Raw genomic sequence first — 6258 nt, 5'->3', positions numbered from 1 at the left:
CCTAGAGATCTGCATTCACAAAGCAAGTGGCCACTCTGGATGTTCCCTACATGAGGAAAAAAACACAGCTGTAGCCCACCATGCCCTAAAACAAGGACCAGGCAGCAGAGATATCCCGGGGTCCAAGGATATCTGCTAGAGACTATCTGGTAGTAGATATCCATTTGCTAGAAAGGAAAACATGTCTATAGCCTGGTTGCAGACTTAACAGGACCTACGTAACTCCTGAATGAGGACATCTAAGAGATGGGTTTCTAACACAGCATTAGAGGAACTTGCCAGCCTCTAAACCATGCATTTCGGGAAGATTTTATCCAAATTTATCATTTAACAGATGGACAAACTGAGGCCAAAAGAGCTGAAGCAACTTACCTTAAGTCACAGAGGAAAGAAGGAAATAAATGTTTATTAATTAACCACCGTGTTCCAGGCATTGGACTAAGCATTTTGCAAATATAATTTCTTTTTATCTCAATGGAGATTCTAAAAATCCCATTTGATCCTCACAAAGCCTGGGAGGTAGATCCTTTTATCTCCATTTCTCAATAGAGGAAACTGAGGCAAACAGGTTTAAATGACTTGCCTAGAGTCACACTGCTAGTAAGTCTCTGAGGTTAAATTTGAACTCAGGTCTTCCTTATTCCAAGACTGGAGTCCATCCACTGACTCACCTAGTTGACTCAAAGGTCTTAGACCATGACATCAAGCAACACTAATTACTCAAATATCAGCCAGGTTTCTGGACTAACTCAGAAGGGAAAACTTGAGAAATTTTCGATACATCGGATGACTTCAAAACTTTTAAATTTTCTAAAAGTCATAGAATCAAAGAGTATAATGGGGGTTGGCCAATGGGGGACCAGTCTTTGGCCAGTCCCCTATTCCAATGGACTAGAGATTTAGAATTGGAAGGTTATCTTGTCCAACCCCTTCATTTCACAGAGGTGTGACCTCTGGGGCCCGGAGAAATTAAATAAATCCCTCAGAGTGGCCCGATGACCTGGAGGCAGAGCTGATCTTCACAGCTGGCTCGGCTTTCTCCAGCTATGACACTCGCCCATCAGAGTTCTGGAAAGGGCCCAACTCTCTGCTTCACTGATACCAAGTAGTAGAAGAAGGATGGCGACTTTGACTCCCATTCCCACACCTTGGAACAGACTACTAGTGGCCTTAGAATCCAGCGACCAGGTTTGGACAACGGCCAGAAGAGAACATCGGTGCCTGGAACTCTCCGGGAACTTGCCATGACCAAAAGACGATGAAGACGATTCTTCAGATGTAGGGAATCTCGTCGCTGATGGCCAAAGTGGCTACCATAAAGATCAGTGAGGTCAGTAAACACTTCCTAAGCACCTACTCTGGGTCAAGCTAGGCTAAGTGTTCAGAAGAAAGTCATCCCTGCACTTTCATTCAGAGAACACCTTCCTGTTCCACCATTAACTAGGCTGCCAGTTCGAGCAAGTCCCTTAACCCTGTATCCCTCGGTCGAGGAATACATCGAGATCAGGGGCTCATAACCTTTCTCCCTGGCCTGGACTGGACCCCTCTGGCTTCTGCTGAAGACGATGGACCCTTTCTCAGAATGAGGTTTTATAATGGATAAAAAACTTAGACCAGGTTCCAATGGAAATCAATTATACTGAAATACAGCCACAATAATATGAAAATAAGTTTCCCAACCCCAGGTGAAGAACGCTTAAGCTCCAAAATGGGCTGCTAAGATTTTATATAAGATTTTATAAGTTTGCTACAAGGATTGGGTTTTTGATTCTTCTTTTCCAAGGGAAGGAGAACATGAAAAGAAAATGGATTTTTATTAATCAAAAAAATAAAATTAAAGGAAATTTTGTTGTAGCAGGTACCTCCCAAGGGTGGGGATCAGATAAGCTAATAGCAGCCTTAACTAACCTGCAAGTTCTATATAAACATTGGCTGTGCTTACATACATCATTCCATATAAATTTTTAAAGAAACAGGTGATTCTTTTTTAAAGCTAGTGTGAACTTCAAAGGCCATCTTGTCCGAGGATTCCATTTCATGGATGGGAAAATAGATCCGGCTGAGAAGTAACTTGTCCAAGATCACACAGATAGTCTAGAGAATGGGATCCACAGTACCAAGGTCTTTAAGATTAGGAGGGTGCAGCAAAAGCATCAAATTAGGACACAGAAAACCTGGGTTGGATCCTAGTTCCACCACAGCACAGAGTAAGCATCGGATAAAGACTTGTTGAACTTTATGATCTTAGGCAAGCCACTCTCCTGGTCCTCATCTATAAAAGGAGGGGATTGAATTTTTGGAAGACCTCTGAGGTCCCTTCCAAGTACAGCTAGGCTATCACCACCCAATAAAATATGGACAGATTATCATGGGCAGGGAAAAAGGGATGTGTTTATCAGGTGCTAAAAAATATTTTTTCATATATTTTAACACTTTTAGTTTCTAGGAAACACAGAATAGGTTAAAAGTAGCATCACCTCTGTATGAAGGTATGTGACAGTCTTTTCCATGTTTTTTAACTTACTGTGGTTTGGAAGGAACAATGAAGAGGCTCAAGAAATTGTGATGAAGTTATCTCGCAGATTTTTCCAATCTGTGTCTGCAAGTGTGTTGAAAGGTCTCAAATTTCTTTTTCTTTTTCTCTCTTCCCTTTTTCTTCCTCTGTCCCCACTCTTTTGGGGAGCTATGCCATTATATTTTTGCAAGAAAAAATCTTCCCCCAACTTACAGCTGACCCCTCCCTTCCAACAAATAAAACCAGTTAAGCAAAAACAATAAAAACAAGAACACACCTATCACCATGACTGCATTCACAATATTCTGCCCTAGCGGTCCCCTGTCTCTCTACTGTGAGCAGGGAAATCTGTTTCATTATCTACTCTCTGGGACCATCATTTGCTTTTCCAATTACTAAGAATCCAGGCTTTTTATACTAATGTCAAACTCAATAGAAATGAGTCCCTGCAGGCTACATATTGACTGAGAAAACCACAAATGAACATTATCTAGGTTACATTGTATTTTTATTTATTTATTAAGTATTCCCCAATTACATTTTAACCTTGTTCTGGCCAGATTTGGGAGTATGAACCATCTGATTCTAGAGACCTTGTTATTTGTAATGTCACAGTGATGTTTATATCCACCGTTAGATTCTACTTTCCTCACCCTACGTCAGTTAATATAATAACAAAATTGATGGTAACAATAATAGCTAGCCTGTACAAAGCACTTTGGATGTACATACAACTGAGATGTGTTAGCTTATTTGACCCTCCCAACAGCTCTAGGAGGCTGATGCTTTTATTATCCCATTTTACAGAGGGTTGAGTAAATGGTCAAGGGCCACACAGCTAGTCTGTGTCTGAGGTGAAAGTAAACCTGTGTCTTCCTATATACACTGCCCTCTATCCACATTTCTCCATATCCCTCCTCATTGTAATTTCTTACTGAAGAATCACATTCTAGTCTATCTATATACTAAGTTTTTGCAGTCCCATTCCACAGTCAGTGGACACTATGATGTCAAAGAATTGGAAACCAAAAGTAAGGTTTGGCTATGAGGGTTTGGGCAGAGAAGGGACCTTTGTTTTCCATCCCTAACTTCCTAGAGTGTGCATTCTCCCCCTCTTCCCATTCTTACTTGATGGGCTGCAGGAGAGACACGCATAACCCAGACCGCCCCCAATAAGCCCAAGGAAGGGGCAGTGGTTTCCTGACTAAGACATAGAAAGAGGCACCTCTCTGACACACCTAACTTCCCATCAGCAAATTGTTAGTAAGCACTTCCTGCCATGCCTAGTCACGGAGATTCAGGAACAATGAAGTTCTCTGCCCTCCAGATGGTTGTTCTTTTGACCATGGAGAAAGAACATGCTGTCAAAGTACAAGTAAAATATTTCCAAAGCAATTACAGGGACAGGCACCTCAGAGCTAGATAGATCCCATAACTTCCTCATTAGGACATGCTCAAAAGGACGGGTAGGTAAACAAGCAATGGGTCTGAAGTGTGGAAAGTTGGGTTTGAATATTCACTTTGCTATTTATTATGATGTTGGACAGATCCTTTTATTTCTGCCACTTAAACCCTACAGGATCTTGGGAAAATCCTTTCTTCCCATCTGGGTCTGCTCTCATTCTTAAAAAGCAAGGGTATGGACAAGATGGGCTAAGATCCTTCCTCATCTGATATTCCACAATTCTGTGATTGCTAAGAGGAATGGATCAAAGTCAAGGAAGCTTCTCCTTCTACTTGGGTGACCTTGAATAAGTCACCACTCTTTTCTCTGGCAAGGACAAATAGAAAGATATTTATTTATTAAGCACTTACCATGCACCAGTCACCATGCTAAGCAGTGGGGATACAAACTGAAAAGGGAGATAATCCCTGATCTCAAAGAGTTCAAATCAAATTTAGAGACTGGCTATAGAAGAGAGTTCAGTTGGAAGGCCAATGAAAAGACCAGATTTTCCTGAAGGTGCAGCAGTAGGAGGAATGACAAGGACCAGAAGTCCTTAGGAAGACTTGTAGAGTTATGGTCACTCTTATGGAACAGGTCCAGTGGCCTGGGGGATTCTGGCGACTCTCTATCTTATAAGAGGGATTAGAGTTGGTGACTTCCAGTTTAGTGGTGTGAGGGACCATGCTGATCTTCCCCCTTGGAGGCATCAGGATGTTTAGCCAACTTTGGGAATGGGAGAAAAGAAGGGGGAAAGGGAAGGAAAAAAGGAAAGAGGAGAGAAAGAGAGTGCAGCATATACACACATAGATGATTCTCCCTTCCTGATAACCCAGGATTGGGTCCAAATGATCAGGGGTCAAGAAGAGGACAAAAAGCAAGAGATAAAGAAAGACACATATCGTCCCCAAAATCAGGAGGATAGTAAAAGGATTTTCCTAGTAGTGGCTCTTCTCTCTCAGTTGGGCTACCTCACCCCACTGGCCTCAGTTTTATCAAAACCAGAGAGATAATGTGGTATTCAATAACTTCTTAGGTCCCTTCCAGATCAGATTCATTATCCTAGCATACTTCCATTCAAAATCTTCTGAGCCTTCCCCTACCAGCAAGTAAGAGCCTAACTGCTCATAACACCTTGGTAATGGTGATACCACAGGGATTATTATCCCCATTTGAAAGATAAGAGAAGGCTCTCTCCTTTCTTTTTCTACTTTGTGGCTATAGCCATGAGTATGCTCAGGCTTCAAAAGAGGCTTGCCTCTAGTGTCCTTTGATGTGGAAAGAAGAAGGTATTGGCTTGACATCAACGAGACCAATGAAATTGCCAATGCTAATTCCCGTCAGCAAATTCAGAAGCTAATTAAAGATGGGCTTATCATCCAGAAACCTGTTACTGCCCACTCTTGTGCCCAATGCTGAAAAAATACTCTGGCTCGACGGAAGGGGAGGCACATGAGTATTGGTAAGAGAAAGGGTACTGCCAATGCCCATATGCCTGAGAAGGCGGCCTGGATGAGATGAGGATTCTGCACCATCTACTCCAAAGATACCATGAATCCAAAAAGATTGACCGACATATGTACCACAGCCTGTATTTGAAGGTGAAGGGAAATGTGTTCAAGAACAAGTGAATCCTCATGGAGCACATTCATAAACTGAAGGCAGATAAGGCCCAGAAGAAGCTCCTGCTAACCAGGCTGAAGCTCGTCAATCCAAGACTAAGGAAGCAAGAAAGCGCAAGGAAGGTCTATAGGCTAAGAGGAGATCATCAGACTTTGTCCAAGGAGGAGGAGACCAAGAAATGATTCTCCCCTATCTCCTCTGTATATAGTACCCTTCTATTTGGCTCATGTAATAAAAATCAGAAGAAAGAAAGAAAGAAAGAAAGAAAGAAAGAAATTAAAGAATTCAAGGTTGTTAAATGACCTGCCCATGGTCACAGAGCTAATAAATGTTCAAATGGTGATTAGAGCCCAGGTCTTCCAGATAATAAATCTGGTTCCTCCCATTGTGGCACCCTGCCTCTGATTCACCCTGAGAGATTACCTTAATTTTCCTTGTGGATAGATCTCACTGTACCTTTTGTGCAGCCACCTCCTGGACCTTTAGAGTCTGGCTAGGGTCATGCTAATTTAGGTTTTCTAAAGAAGTCAATGGCAGAGGCCTTAAAAGTTTCTCAGGGAGAAACTATGAGTCCTTCCAAGGGTAGCAGGGTAGCAATGGTTTAAGAGAAGACAGCTGATCTGATGCCATACTGGCATATGGCTTCTGTCTGGATACTCAGAGGTTCTAGTATCTC

General features: G+C 42.1%; 1 pseudogene; it reads left to right on the top strand.

Moving 5' to 3' along the window:
* The first annotated feature begins 5185 nt into the window (after window positions 1-5185).
* LOC123249452 lies at window positions 5186-5764 on the top strand (annotated as a pseudogene).
* The last annotated feature ends 494 nt before the right edge of the window (window positions 5765-6258 follow it).

The sequence above is a fragment of the Gracilinanus agilis genome, chromosome 5, assembly GCF_016433145.1.
Source record: "Gracilinanus agilis isolate LMUSP501 chromosome 5, AgileGrace, whole genome shotgun sequence".
NCBI classification, from domain to species: domain Eukaryota; kingdom Metazoa; phylum Chordata; class Mammalia; order Didelphimorphia; family Didelphidae; genus Gracilinanus; species Gracilinanus agilis.
The sequence above is the reverse complement of the archived record's forward strand: the minus strand, read 5'-3'. Positions and strand labels throughout refer to the sequence as shown.